General features: G+C 44.6%; 1 protein-coding gene across 2 annotated transcripts in view; it reads right to left on the reverse strand.

Annotated features, from left to right (window-relative positions):
• Positions 1–16305, reverse strand: part of LOC146788621 (uncharacterized) — an 83623-nt gene that overhangs the window by 56199 nt on the left and 11119 nt on the right. The window lies entirely within an intron of this gene.

A 16305-nucleotide genomic window follows, 5' to 3' on the forward strand; every position in this document is an offset into this window, starting at 1 on the left:
TTGAGCTTCTGGAGCACCTTCTAAACCTCTATGGGGAAATCATGAGAAAGCAGTTCTCTCGAACCTGATCCTTGAAAACCCAGAAGGCTTTTCCACTGTGTAAAATCACCTTAGAACACACCACAATTCCTAACATTAGTATGGTTCCATCCACAAATGATTTATATTGTAACAAAAATTTGTTCTCACCCTTCGTACGTTCTCCTTTTTGTGACCCTAAAAACCTACCTTTCACTACAATGCTTTTCAATAAGGTGCTGTGATGTATATTGCTCCCAAGAGGGCAGCCAAAACTTCCTGGTTGAAGTGCTGGCAGCCAACAAAATTTCAATAGAATTTCAGTAGGATTTTGGGCTCCCAGATATCTATATTTTATAAACCTAAATATCTCAGAATCTACTGAACTGATTTACACCAAAAGCATGCTTTCTGAACCAACATTTAGCTTTCTGCCAAATTTGGAGTCATTCCATTGAGCGATTTGGGCTGTAGTAGTATTCATAAAAATGAAAAATCCCTATAGACATAACATGGGGAAAACGTGTTTTGGGACCCACCTTTCTTCTCGGCCCCTGCTTGTCAAATCACCTCGAAACTTTCAACACAGCAGCTGAACCAAAAAAGGTATGTTTTGTAAACATTCGTCAAGTGGCACCAATGTTACAAAAAAATGATTTTCCTATCGCCAGTAGGTAAGACGTATATTATATATTTTCACTGAAAAAAAACAAACGTTACAGGGACGTTCTAGTTGGGCTGACATTTCACTAATACAAAAGCAGAGAAATTCAGCACTTCTAGTTAGCTGAGCTAACTATAACTCGCACCCCCGCAATGCACTGCTTATGACTCACATATTACATGGTCAGTGACACTGGAGTCAAGCTATCCTGGCTGATGACGGCTGATAGCCAGAAACCGGTCCTAGGATGCTTGATTCCGGTCCAGGAAAGACATGGCTTGGCAGTTCGGGCTGGACTGTTCCCATGAGGCACAGGGTCAAGACTGATTTGCATATGGCCATGTCTAAACTGGGGTGGTGTAGTGGGCAAAAGAATGATGGATTTAACCCAGATCTCTTGACTGGGGGAGAATGTCTGCATTGTCAGCATTCCGTCCATCAATTGTTTGTTGTAACGCAGTGACATCACTGATGACATCTCAAATTACATCACTGATAACATCCAGTGATTAAGTATTCTGTAAGAGTTAATGAGTGTTAAACATATATACCAAGGTACTACAAAAGTTAAATTAGCATAGTAGGTGTACTACTGAGTGACACTACTTGTATATGTCAGTGGCTGTGTGACTATGTATCCTTGTGCGCACTGGTGTGCGAGTAGCTGTGTAGATGAGTGAGATGCTCTGTGAGTGGATACTGGTGAGGGAGTGTGCCAGTGGCTGTATGGGTGAGTGAGTGGCAGTGTGAGTAGCTCTGTGGGTGGGTAAGTGGGTTTGTAGCAGGGGTGGCTCCACCATGTGGGCAGAGGAGCGTCTCCCCACTGCGAGAAAGCAGAAGGGTTTCATTGAGGACGGGCGGGTGGGCATTCCTGCTTGTGGGCAGGGGAGGAGTGGCTTGCCCACTGTTGTGAGCGCTGACTGTTTGGTCGGCCCTCTGGGAACCGACCAAACCAGTCATGCGCACTTTGCCATTTTCTCCATGTCGGCTGCATGCAGCCTAAATGGAGAAAATGGCCTTCCCATAGGTGCCTGGCTGGGCACCGTCCCGACCAATCACAAAGCTGCAGCATTGTGATAGGCTGAGGGGAGGCTGCCTGCAGCTGCTTCCTGTTGATGACTCGGGACTGGGCCAGCAAAGGAAAGTACATTTTAATTTAGACCTCCCGCACCACCTCCCTCGCGTGCCTTGATCCCCCGCACCACCTCCCTCGCGTGCCTTGATCCCCCCCACCCCCCACCCCCACCAAACCGCGAGTCATGCTGACCGCGACTGGTCCGTAGTGACTGTATGGGTGAGTGAGTTGGTGTCTGAATGGCTGTATGAGTGAGTGAATGAATGGGTGGGTAAGTGGCTGTATGGGCGAGTGAGTGGCTGCTTGCTTAAGTGAGTTGGTGTGCGAGTGGCTGTATTGGAGAGCAAGTGTGAATTCCTGTATGGGTGAGTAACCAGATGTGAGTGCTTGTATGGATGTGTGAATAGGTATTTAAGTGGTTGTATGGTGTTTGTGTAAGTGCTTGTATGGGTGAATGAGTGGCTGTTGAGTTGCTATTGTGTGAGTGTGTATCTGAGTGACTTTGTAGGTTAATAAGTGGGTGTGCGAGTAGCTTTATGGGTGAGGTTGTGGTTATGTGACTGGCTGTATGGGTGACTGTCTGGTTGTATGAGTTGCTGTATGGGTGAGTGACTGGTTGTACGAGTGAATGATTGTGTGAGTGGGCATTTGAGTTCCTCTATGGAGGAGTGAGTGGGTGTGTGTGAGTACTGGTATGAGTATGTGAGTGGTTGTGCAGGTGAGTGGGTGTACAAGAGGTTGTATAGGGGCGCAAGTGGTTCTGTGAATGATGTCATCAGTGATGTCATTTGAGAGGTCACTGACCAGAACACGAGTGAGGTCACTTACCAGGTCGAGTGATTTTATATGTGAGGTCATAAGCAGTGCATTACGGGGGGTAAGTTACACTTAGCTCAGGTAACTAGAACTGCTCAATTTCATTGGTTTTGTCTGAGTGAAATCTGAGCCCAACTGTAATGTCCCTGTAACCTTTGGTATATAAGTGAATTTCTAAGGCTTTTTTATTTTATTTCCTAAATGTAACTTGTAACCTTTGAGAGCGAGTGTGCAAGTGGGTGCGCGAGTGTCTAAGTGGGTCCGTGTGTCAGTGTCCGAGTGCTCTATGTTTTGCCCTCTTCTGCTCGGTTTAGTCTTTTCTGCCTTTCCCTTCTCGCTTTTCTCCCCTATTTTGCCTTTCCTGCTCCTTTTTCTGCCCCCTTTTCTCACTTAAAAACCAGAGGGACTACCACCTCCCCAGGACTTTACTGACATTGAGTGGGGCCGTGGGGACAACCTGCCCCCCCTCCATTCACCTCCAAAAGCATTGTGAACCGCCACCTCCCCGCGGCTTTCTTTTCACCATGGCATGGACCCCCTCCAGGGCTACTATGAAGCCCTGGGGACCACCACCTTCCTGGGTCAATAACATTATTCCTACCTTGACTCATTTTGTGTGGGACTTGGCTGAAGCCAAGTCCCATGATGGCTGCCAATGAGAGCTCTGTAGTTCTCTGCCAAGCTAGTCATTTGGGAAGAATTTACAACCGCAGATATACACATTTGGATTTCCTTAACTACTGAACGGATTCACACCAAAATAATAATAATTTAAAAAAAATAAAGAGAACAGAATCTGCGGACCAAAAGCTAGTTTTCTGACAAATTTTGTGTAATTACGTCCAGCTTTTCGGGCTGCAGGGGAGTCTATGGGGAAACTTTTTTTTTTAATTCCCTCCCCCCTTTTAGGTCTCGCCTAGGCAGCGCGCATGCGTTGCTCTAGGAGATGACCTTTAGAAATTGGTCAGTTCTTTTCAAGCACTCGTGCTTGTGCTGGTATCCACCTAGCGGGAGCGAGCAGCGGCGCACGGGCTAATTGAAAACAGATGGCCCTCAAGCCGCCGCTGCTCGCTCCCGCAAGATGGATGCCAGCACAAGCACGAGTGCTTCTGTTTATATTTAGGGACACGTGCGCGCTTACATTTGCTCGCGGTCGCCTTGCCGGTTAGACATCCTGGCGTTTTCAATGTTCGCGGCGCTCTTGTTCACACAAGTTCCTCACTCTTATCCACTGAGATCTCATGATGTTAGAATCTCGCCTCCACTTCAGCCACGCGCCCTTCTCCTATCATGAGCATGCTTTCTCCATCTCTGCCCTAGCCTTCAGAGCTCCTTCTGAAGCACTCCTTACTCCGAGGTTGCATTTTCCTGGTGCCGTCTTGGTTCAAATTGTGCTGGTCTTGCACTTGCTTTCCCTTTTCAAACAGGGTCTGCCTCCCCCCTCTCACCACACGTGAGTCTGCTTCCCCCCTCTCACCACACGTGAGTCTGCTTCCCCCCTCTCACCACACGTGAGTCTGCTTCCCCCCTCTCACCACACGTGAGTCTGCTTCCCCCCTCTCACCACACGTGAGTCTGCTTCCCCCCTCTCACCACACGTGAGTCTGCTTCCCCCCTCTCACCACACGTGAGTCTGCTTCCCCCCTCTCACCACACGTGAGTCTGCTTCCCCCCTCTAACAACCCGTGAGTCTGCTTCCCCCCTCTAACAACCCGTGAGTCTGCTTCCCCCCACCACCCATGAGTCTGCTTCCCATCTCTCACCACCCGTGAGTCTGCCTATCCCCTGTGAGGCTGCCTCACCACCTTTCCTCCCTTACCGCCTGTGAGTCTGCCTCGACTCTGTGATTCTGCCCCTGCGAATCCGCTTTTCCCATATACCACCCGTGAGCCTGCCTTTCCTTCCATTAACTCCCCTGTGAGTTTGCTTTTACTTCAAACCCCCCAGTTAGTAAGATTGCCCCACCCACGGGCCACGACCCCTCAAGACTGCCAACCTACTTCCGTCGCGACCGCCCTCTCCAGCGACTAACCATCCCAGGGGCTGACAAAATGCCACCCACTAGACTGCTTTCTGCCTAAGTAACTAATTCTTCGTCCCAAATCCGTTCCCCACTGCCGTCCCCCGAGACTGCTTCCGTGTTAGATTCAAGGCTCATGTTTTCATGCTGTTTAACTTCATACTGATGTTAATTGAAGCATACAATGCCTTTTTTTTTTATGCAGTCTCTCGTAATTTAGAGCCGATTAGGTAACTATGTTGGCAGACCCAGTTTCAACCCGGGTGTGAGGACAAAAGCAATTTGCATATGTAAATTCTCAATGCCCGTTTAACTAAGTAACTAACTCTTACTAACTACTCACTCACTCTCACTAACTAACTCACTCTAAGTAAATAACTATCACTGACAAACTAAAACACTAACCAACTCACAATAGCTAACTCTCTCCCCAACTTTCACTCTCACTGACTGACTAACTAACTCACTCTTTCACTCTCACTGACTGACTAACTCACTCTTTCACTCTCACTGACTAACTAACTCACTCTTTCACTCTCACTGACTGACTAACTAACTCACTCTTTCACTCACTGACTGACTAACTAACTCACTCTTTCACTCTCACTGACTGACTAACTCACTCTTTCACTCTCACTGACTGACTAACTCACTCTTTCACTCTCACTGACTGACTCACTCTTTCACTCTCACTGACTGACTGACTGACTCACTCTCTCACTGACTGACTGACTCACTCTCTCACTGACTGACTCTCTAACTCAGTCGATAACGGACTAACTCTCTCACTAACCGATTAACTCTCTCACTAACAAACTAAATCTCTCTCTCACTAACTAAATCTCCCTCTCACTCATTAACTCTCACTCAATAACTAACTCTCTCACTATCACTAACTAACCTTCACCCTCCTTTTATTTATGCACCCACCCCCATAGCAAAATAAAAAAACCATAACAAGCAAACATTCACACAGGTACATACAACTTACCAGCATTTAAACAGCTTAAACACTTATAAGATCCCAAAGGCGAGACCTATCGGCTATGCCAATGCTTGTTTTCTCTGCCCCCGCTTGATGGATCACACCAAAACATTCCATTCACAACAACTTTTTTTTTTTAAATGTCATTAAGATTCACCAAAAGATATAGGCAAGTCAAAAAAGCTTTTCCTATGGAAACATGGTCCTAAATAGAACTACTGATTGGCGACCGCCAGTAAGTAATATGTAAAAGTTATGTAATACTTAGGAATTGTAATATTATCCTACTTTACACCAGAGAAACCTTAAACATTCACTGAAAACAAAAAAGGTAAAAGGACGTTATAGTTAGGTGAAAATATCTGTTAACACACAGCATTTTAAAATAACAGAACCATTGAACTTGACTGTTTATAATTATTTCAAGTAACTATAAATCGTGCCCTAAAGTAACAATAATTCACACTCTCGCCAAGCGCAATGTTATCAATTATGCCATTGTGGATGTTATTAGGGATGTTGTTCAAGCAGTCATTGAAAAGGTTGTGAGTGATGCAATAGGTGAGGATACAGGCAGTGCATGACGAAGGCGTGAGTAATAGTTATCTTATGGCTCCAGTTAGATATCTCGAGCAACTGTAACTGGCGACTCTGCGATTTTGTTACGTGAAATTGTCAGTTAAAACGTAACATTTCGCAACTAACTATACGTCCCTTTAACCTTTCCCTTTTTCAACCCACCTCCCCTACCTCAGTGCGCGGTGACAGGTTCACTACATGGCTTGGGCGCCACAGATCTGAAGCGATTCTCCAGAGGGCCATGCTCAGGCTTGCAGCTGAGACCCCGATTGGCAGAACCACCCCCAAAAAACATTTTTCTTTAAAAATTGGACCTGGTGACTCATTGAGGTAGGCTCATGAAGAGGGATTTGAAGTGAAGATTGAATTGTATGGAACCGTGAATTAAATAGAAGAAACCCACTGAAACTTATTGAATATATATTTGCTCATTTATTGTTGAATTTTTTCAATTGTGGTGATGTGAAAATCCCTGTCCGTGAGGGTAAGGAGGCTCCACCAGAAGGTACACCAGGTCATTATATGGAGACAAATGTAGGGCTTCATACAGGTTTGTGGCTTAGTACGTTGCACAAGGTCACTGAAAAGGAAGGAGCATTCAGATTGCTACACTATGGTTCTTATGATTTTAAAGATGATTTATCATGGAGGGAAAGTTATATAAAATGAAAATTATGAACTAGACCCACACAGTATGACGCAATAAATGCTTGGGAGTGAGCAGCTCATGCCAAAGAGAAAGAAAGATACCCAAACAGAGCAAACGAAGCAGGGCGCGATTATACAGCTGCTCAATGGAGGACAAGACAGATGGAGGAAATGTGTAGTTATGGGAGCTAGACTGGAACAGGTAATAACGACATGAAAAAGTGTACACAGAATCGAAAGCAGGAAACTGATGAGGTGTCTCCAAGAAAAAATGGAGACCGATTTCGGGGGATGACTTTTTAGATGCTTTGTTGTCCTCACGTCCACCACCATATGTGGCTCCAACATCTGGTTTGGAAAGAGTTACAATCACTAGTGGTACAGAGGATATGGGCCTGGTTGATTCAGATTAGGGGTACACCTCCAACACTTTCGATTGCAACTGCACCTGCTGAAGTAGCCACGGCTGTAATTGGTCCAGGCGACAGATTGAGAGAAATTTTTGGAAGTCTTTGCAATTCGCCAATTATAGGTTTGCAAAACTCCAATGGCAACTATAGAACTACGTAACATCTTAGAAAAATTAACACTATTGTAGTTCCATGTTTTCCTTTGGTACCAAATCCAGCTACAATACTATTCCAGATTCCCTGTGATGAAGAATGGATCACTGTTGTGGATCTCTACCAGGCCTTTTTCTCTATCCTGTTGCATGAGGCTGGTCAATTCTTGTTCTCTTTTATATTTAGAGGTAGAGATTTGGCATGGTGTCAACTTCAACAGGGGTATCCAGAGAGCCCTTCGATCTTTATTCAGATATTTAAAAATAATCTTGAAACTTTACAGATGCCTTGCAACTCAGTTCTGGTATAGTACATTTACTACCTACTTGTGGTGTGAAGCACACAAGAAATTTGTAAACGGGGCAAGATTGCTTTATTGAATCATTTGGTTGCGTATGGACACAGTGTCCAAGTAAAATTGCAATATTGTCACACAGATGTCCTATATTTAGGACATCTCATTGAAAAGGGAATCAGAAAGGTGTCAAGAGGGATTCACAACCATTATAACAAGCATTGGCATAGCCAATAGGTCTCGCTTTTGGGACCTTATAAGTATTTAGTTATGCGGCACAATATCCTTGGTGCAATGACATCAACTGTTGCATGGCTAAAAACTTATAATGCCCCGAAGGCGAGACCTATTGGCTATGCCAATGCTGGTTTTTTAGAGGCTTGGCATGCAGTTTTGAATGTAGGCTGGTAAAAAAGGTGCCAACCCGAGAGGCAAGGTCTAGAGAGAAATAAGATAGGAAGAGAGGTGAGTTATAATGAGATTGCACAAATAGAAAGGTGAAGCACAGAATGACAGGTCAAGTAAACAAAGTAGCGAGGCAGAGAGGCAGGTAGAGCCGGTGGGATGAAAAATAGAAAGATATGAGAAGTAGAGAGAAAAGAGGTGCAGATGAGGTAAAGAGATGAGGCCAATACAGAGGAAGGGCGAGGGAGAAGCAGAGAATGGGAGGGAGAGAGAGAGAGAGAGAGAGAGAGAGAGAGAGAGAGAGAGAGAGAGAGAGAGAGAGAGAGAGAGAGAGAGAGAGAGAGAGAGAGAGAGAGAGAGAGAGAGAGAGAGAGAGAGAGAGAGAGAGAGAGAGAGAGAGAGAGAGAGAGAGAGAGAGAGAGAGAGAGAGAGAGAGAGAGAGAGAGAGAGAGAGAGAGAGAGAGAGAGAGAGAGAGAGAGAGAGAGAGAGAGAGAGAGAGAGAGAGAGAGAGAGAGAGAGAGAGAGAGAGAGAGAGACAGAGGCAAGACAGATGTATTAAACGAGCGAGACATTGGAAGCAGAGAGAGTGAACAGAAACAGTGAAGGAGATACAAAGAGATGAAAGCAAAGGGAGTGATAGATGGAGTGGAAGAGGCAGAGAGAGCATTGTAGCACGGTTTGTGCTTTACAAGTCTATGTAAATTAATACAGTTAAAAAAAAAAAGTGCAGATACTGTCTATTACTTTTATTAGTGCCCTGCTGGGAACATGTGGTATATCCTGTTGCAAGTATAACAGCCCAACTGGGTAGCAAGTGTTTTATCCATTACTGGTATAACGGACCTGTTAAGGAGTACTGGTACTCTCAACTATTGGTATAACAGAGATGCTCAGAAGTGCTGGTACTCTTTGCTGTTGCTAGAACGTACCAGCTGAGAAGTTCTGGAACTCCTCACTATTGGCATAATAGAGCTGATAAGTGGCAGGACCTTTCGCTATTGCTGTAACAGACCTACTGAGAACTGCTCGTTCTTGTCTCTACTAGTAGAACAGACCTGCTAAGAAGTTCTGAGACTCTTCACTGCTGCTATAACAGACCTGCTGAGGAGTCCTTGTACTTCTCATTGTGGCTAATAAAGCACTCATGCGAAGTGCCAGCAATCCTCAGCATTTGGTGTAAGAAACCTACTGAGAAGTGCTGGTATTGTCCATTAATGGTCTGGCAGCCCTGTAAAGTAGCATTAGTACTCCCCACTGTTGCTATAAAATACTTGCTCTAAAGTGCTTTTATTCTTCACTGCTGGTGTAACACACCTGCTGAGATATTCTGGGGCTCCTCGCCATTGGTTTAACAGACATGCTGAGACCCTCTAATATTGGTATACTCAACCTGGTGAGAGGTGCTTGGATACCCCAGTATTGGTATAACCGACCTGCTCAGAAGAGCCAGAGCTCTTCGCTATTGATATAATAGACCTGCTGAGAAGTGCGCTTTAATAAGCCTGCTAATAAGTGCTCGCACTCAATACTATTGCTTTAAGAGGCCTGCTGAGAAGTGCCATTACTCTTCACCATTGATATAACAGACCTACTGAGAAGTGCCAGTACTCTGCACTAGTGTTTTCACAAACCTGCTCAGAAGTGCTCATACTGTTTACTATTGCTTTAAGAGACCCGGTTGAGAAGTTCTGGTACTCTTCACTATGGCTTTAATAGACCTGCTTATAAGTGCTTGCACTCATTACTATGGCTTTAAAAGGCCTGCTGAGATGTGCCAGTACTTTTCACTTGTGATATAACAGACCGGATGAGAAGTGCTGGTAATCTTCACTATTAGTTTTAAAAACCTGCTTAGAAGTGCTCATAATGTTTACTATTGCTTGTAGAGACCTGGTTAGAAGTGCTGGATCTCTTCACTATTGGTTTAACAAGCCTGTTGAGAAATGTTTTGGTACTCTTTATCATTGCATTAACAGACCTGTTGAGAAGCGCTGTGGCCATTTACTATTGGTATACCCGATGAGAAGTGCAGCTATCGTCAATTAATGGTACAACAGCCTTACTGATAAGCGTCCTATTAAGATTAAGGGAGCTCTAATGAGACGTTTGAGTTATTAGGTAGTGGTGAAATTATGAGATCCTGAAGTACACATCAGCAAGGCAGCCCAGCAGCTGCCTGTCTCTATGATCCAGTTTCCCCCGCCTCAAGACCAGTATCCCTCTGCCGTGTTTAGTTCCTGGAGTATATTAATCTATTTCTAGTACTGGTCAGGGAAGTTACTAGTGCGAGAATCGTTCTTCCTGTACTGTTCCGGAGTCTAACATCCCTTGCGAATATTCATCTAATAAATGATGCTAAAACCTACATTGGCCACTAGATGTCATAATTGCAAAGGAATGTAACTTTCGCTGTACGTAAAACAGATGGCTGAGTAACCTTGGTAGCAATGTTGCTGGATGGCGTCCCTACCACACACCCCAGCATCGCATTCCAGGGGACTGCTCTGGATGTGGTACATTGTGGTGCTATATTTAGATGCTATTCGGCATTGTGCAGTGCAATATTCATTTGGCAAGGCTGCGAATTCGAGGCATTACGGAAACAAAGAAATTCTTAAAAGTAGCGCGATGGATTCTACTTCACTATTCATTCTAGTGTTTTCATCTGATACCTCGTTCTATTTAAAGCAAACAGTAACTTGATTTGATGCTCTCCACGTGAGACAGCCGATTAGCTACAAGCACATGTAAGAAAGAACAAGCAGGTAGTGGGATAAGGGAGGGGGTAGGGCACGTCACGCCCTCTAAGGGGAGAGAGGCACGCAGGCTGGCAAATGGTGTGCACTTTCACGGCAGCTTTGATCTTCTCAGTGGCCGCGCGGCTCACTGAGGACATCAAAGCGGCCGCGAAACGATCACACAGGCTGCCAAATGGTGCGCGCGCCTGGCGCACATGCACTGCATTTGGAGGCCTGAAAAGCACTAGTTTGCACTTCCAAATCCCCCCGTTTACTAAAGCTCTCGCCAGGCAAGACCTAAAAATTAATCCACCGAGAAAACAGAAGTCTGAATGTTCCTAAGAATGGTGGGCTACTGTAGACAGTGGGAATCCAACTTTTTCTTAGTGGTCAAGCCTTTACCGAGGCTAACGCACAAAAATGTCACAGATGTGCTTCCATGGGATAATGACTGCTTAAAAGTGTTGCTAGAGCGGCCAGAAAGTCTGTTGTGCCCCTGCACTGGGAATGCCTAATTCAGATGTTCACCTAGTATTGCAGTGAAAGGGAGGACTGCGCTCTCTTGGTGCTTACCCAATTGCATGGAGATTCTCAAGGACCCATGTCAAATTTTTAAACTACTTCTTACCATGCTGGCGCAGGACTGCCAGGCTGCCTTAAAGCGGTTGCGGCGGTTGGTGTGAGTATTGGGAGAAGCGAGAGCATAGGGATGGGACATCCTCTTTTAGTTATGGTCCCTCACTCTGTAGAAATATTGCCCATTCACAGTAAGACCCAATATTTGACTAACAGCAACCTCACAATACATTGACCATTGGTTCTTGCAGCTGAGATCGTGGTCTTGAGACGATGTCAAACACCCAAACAAGATACAGTGTTACCATTGCCTGAAAATTAAACTGATGGGAAAGAGGTTGAAAACAAATGTCTTGATGTTATAGATCTATGCACCAAGCCAAGACCTGATATTAAGGATGAACCCCTTGATGAGCCAGACTATGTAATTTTTGTAACAAACACAAGATGGACGGTGTGCTGAAACATTTCAACCACTCACTCCCAGTTAAGAGATCTGGGTTTAATCCATTGTGCTTTCGCTCACTATGCCACCCAAGTTTGGACCCAGCTATATGCAGATCAGTCTTGACCCTGCACGCAATGGGAACAGCCCAGCCCGAACTGCCAAGCCAGGTCTTAACTGGACCAGAGATAAGCACCCTGGGACTGGTTTTGGGGTTTCACCCCTCATCAGCCAGGCTGGCTTGAATCCAGTGGCACAGCATGCAAGGGAAATGTAATTTCTGTAGGCGGCTCAGGTTTAAGGGATAATGAGGGGAACTTGAGAGCAGCTTATGCGGTTTGTACTATTCAGGAAGTGGTGGAAGCTTCCTGGCCTCAAAGTGTTACATCTGCACAAGTAGCAGAACTGATTGCTCATACGAGAGTTTGTTATCTGTCAGCTTAGTTGCAAGGGACTATATTTACAGATATTTAGTGTGACTTTTGTATGGTCCATTACTTTGGGCAGTTGTGGTCACAGAGGGGTTTATGACTTCATCCAAGGCTCCCATGCGGAATGGAGATTATGTGATGAAACTGTTGGCAGCTTTACAAATTCCACAGTTAAATGTACAGCCCAGAGAAGTAGTAATGACTGTCACAGTTGGAAATAGAAATGCAGATGAGGTTGTGCGGTATTGCAGTTTTGGCATGCACATTTAATGGAGAATATACAAATGAATCTGATGAGGGCACTACCTTTTCAATGCTGTTGTCAGTACCAGATACGTGGGAAGAAATTAAAAGGTTGCAGGAAGAAGTTTGAGGCAGAACAGCAAGGATGGGTCAGATCACGATGTGTTAAAAATGCCAATGACTTTTGGCTTTCAGCTGATGGAGGACCAGCATTACCAGGTAGCCTATTATTTCCCCATAACAAGACAGTTTTATGGCCCTGTACACATTGTAAGGGACGCAATTGGGAGATTATTCATGAAGAATGAATTTAATCCCGGATTCTGAGTATTAGACAAAGTGCTATGCCATAAATGTGTGACATGTTAGATGTGTAGGGAGGAGAACCCTTGTAAGGCATACAGGGAGATCAAGAGGACCCTTTAACAGGATGCAGTTGGATTTTATTGAGATGTCGGTTTGCAACAGGCTGAGATACATTCTGGTTATAATGTTGCATTTTCGCCCGATGGCTGGAAGCATATGCCACAGAGAGAAACAACTTGCTCACTGCAGCCAAGCTACTGTTAAGTGAATTTATACCATGGTTTGGATTTCCGGTTTCGGACCGAGGGACCCACTTTAACAACGAGGTCTTTAGAATGTTGTGTGCCACTTCTAGTAGAACAGAGATTGCATTGTAGCCATCTTTGAGAAGCTTCGGGTATAGTCAAACTAAATGGGATGTGAAGATCACATTTGCCCAAAGCCTGTGAATACACTTCATTAAAATGGCCGGATAATTTGACATTGCTATTGAGGAGTCTCAGAAACACTCCTGACAGAAGGACTGGATTATCATTCCACAAGATACTCAAGGGACGTTATGCGACTGCACGCTGTGCCTTAAATTGTGCTTGTAAATATCATAGATTAAATGATCCTCGACTATTGCAAAGGACTGGATGATGGTGTGTTTCATTTCTCGCCAGGTTGGAGCGCTCACTGCCATGCCAAGCCAAGAGCAGTGTCCCAATCTTAACCCTGGTGACTGGGTACTGATCAAAAAAGGACGTTTGAAAATCGTGTGTGGAGCCAAGGTGAAAAGGACCCTTCCAGGTGATTCTCATCACCAACACTGCTTTGAAATGTGTTTGAACACCTAATTGGGTGCATGTCTCTCACACCCAGAATGAGATGTCCGCTTGATGAAGTGGTGACATTAGAGTCAAGTCCGAGAAATGTGTCCATTCGCCCTGAAGGACTGGGTGTGAAGTACAGCAGATTCCCTCAACTGGTCAAGCTCGTAAAATCTCGCAAATTAGTGTAGAAGTATCGCCTGAAAATGAAGGCCTGAGAGTCGAAAGAAGGGCAGTCATTGAATTGCTACCAGAACCACTGAGAATCCAGATGAGGAAACAAGAGTGAGAAAATAAAAACTATAATGGAGATCAGAATGGTCAAATAACAGGAGACACCGTAGATCTAATGTGTCAGATCTAATGTGTCTTTTGATCACATACCACAAACCATCGCTGAAGAAACACAATTCAGTGGTGCAAGAGTCAGAATAAGTTCAACAGACACCAAGGAGATCGAAGAGAGCAGGAGTATAGTCTTAGGTATTCAGCACCCGTATGACTCACTATACAGAGACCGTGGCTAATGCAACAGATGAAGATCCCAAAGAACTGAGATCAGAACCACTTAAACCTCCAGGATATGCCACACTAAGACTGCTTTTGATGTAAATTTCTGAAACAATACTACAAAATAAGATTTGACAATCAATATTTAGCTTATTCAAAGCAGAGAGATCTAATGCTACAGTGAACTGTGTTTAACAGTATTATAAAGACTGTGATAAATGAACATGACAATTATTGTCGAGCAAAGACAAATAAAAAGAATTAAGAAGTATTCTCTAGACCTGGGTTGCAACAGAATAGTAGTGATAACACTTCTAGAAGATGAAGTAGGGCTAGGGATGTCTCACAAAGATTCTTGTAAATAATCTGAATGAAATAATTTAAAGTTAATCACGAAAGCTTTGCTCATCTTACACAAGTAAAAGTCAACACGGACGAGTGAATCTGCCCTGCTGTTTATATATTACTAAAGGCCTGACTGTAAATAAACATGCATTTCTTATCAAGACTAAATGTAGAATAGTAATTGCTGTTACTGTAACACCCCTCATCAGCCAGGCTAGCTTGAATCTGGTGGCGTATCAAGCATGGCACACACGTCTGGGCATACCCTTCCCACTTAGAGCGACAAATGCAAAAAGAACAGACGATGGATGGAATGCTGAATTAATCAAATATTCACCCCTAGTCACATATCTGGGTTAAATTTGCACACCACGCCATTCCAGTTTAGACTTAGCCATATGCAAATCAGTCTTGACCCCGTTTCCCATGGGAACAGTCACGCCCGAACCGCCAGGCCAGGTCTTCCCTGGACTAGAAACAAACATCCTGGGACCGGTTTCGGGGTAACACCCCTCATCAGCCAGGCTAGCTTGTATCCAGTGCCAAAGTGAGGATCAAGACTGATTTAGATATGGCTGGGTCTGAACTGTGGCGGCGAAGTGAGCTAAAAAAAAAACCGATGATAGATTCAACCCAGATCTGTGACTGGTGGCGAGTGTCTGAGAGGTTTCAGCGCTCTGTCCATCATCTCCTTGTGTTTCCTTTGTACGCCCAAAGTTGGCAGGGTACGACTAGACGTCGGTCTCGTGCTCTCTTTGCCACTGGATTCAAGCTAGCCGGGCTGATGAAGGGTGTTACCCAGAAACCGGTCCCAGGATGCTAGTTTCCGGTTCAGGGAAGACTTGGCCTGGCAGCTCAGGCTAGACTGTTCCCATGAGGCACAGGGACAAGACTGATTTGCATATAGCTGGGTCTAAACTGGGGTGGCGCAGTGAGCTAATAGGTACCGATTACTAGGAACTTACAAGGGTGTTAAAGTCTTAGAGAATTGGGTTACAATTGAACATGTACAGTTTTTAGGGAAAGAGCACTGGCACGTGTTTAGCAAAGACCCAGTACACATCCAGTCAAGAAAATCAGTACCATTGGGCAAAAAGTGGCAGTGATCATGTCAACAAAGGGCACTTTCCCACACTACTCAACTTCTCTCCTTTCCAACACAAAAAGAAGCCAACAACCATGACCTTTTAATTGCCCCCCCCCCCCCTTCATTGCACCAGCTTCTGCAGCACACAAATCCACAACCTGAAGAAAAAAAAAAGCGTTCAAGAATTTTTTCCTTTACAGGTATCAAATAGAAACCTTTCAGAATGGTTATCTTTTCAACAAAAGGAATTGCCTAACTGCAAATCATAGGCTCAACCAATCGTTCTTCATATGCTGGGGACCCTCATATCACCACTGGGCAAGGGCAAAATTTGAATTATTCTGGAGTAATTTTGAGTAACTCGACGCAAAATTACCCAAAATTATGCCTTAGTGCCCCCTTGAGTAATTTGTCACAAAAATCCTACTACAGGAGCACAAGAACAATGAACTTAGGGAGCGGGTGCTGGGATTTGTATTATGCTGCATTTAGTGCTATCTTATGCGCGAAAATGCATCCTCTGGCACATTTTGGACTAAAGGGTGCATTTTGAGTTAAGACATTAGCACAAAATGCTGGGATATGCTTCTCTGAAAATCATGTGTAAACTCGAAATTTTGTATATTTTCTCTACAGCAAATTACACCGACCCCTAACCATCACCAGTCATTTTTTACATTGTAAAGACTGTCCTTTAATTGCATATGAAAATTGCGACTGGTGTCCATAAGAATAATCTGTGC

This window comes from Triturus cristatus, chromosome 11 (assembly GCF_964204655.1).
Source record: "Triturus cristatus chromosome 11, aTriCri1.1, whole genome shotgun sequence".
Lineage (NCBI taxonomy): Eukaryota > Metazoa > Chordata > Amphibia > Caudata > Salamandridae > Triturus > Triturus cristatus.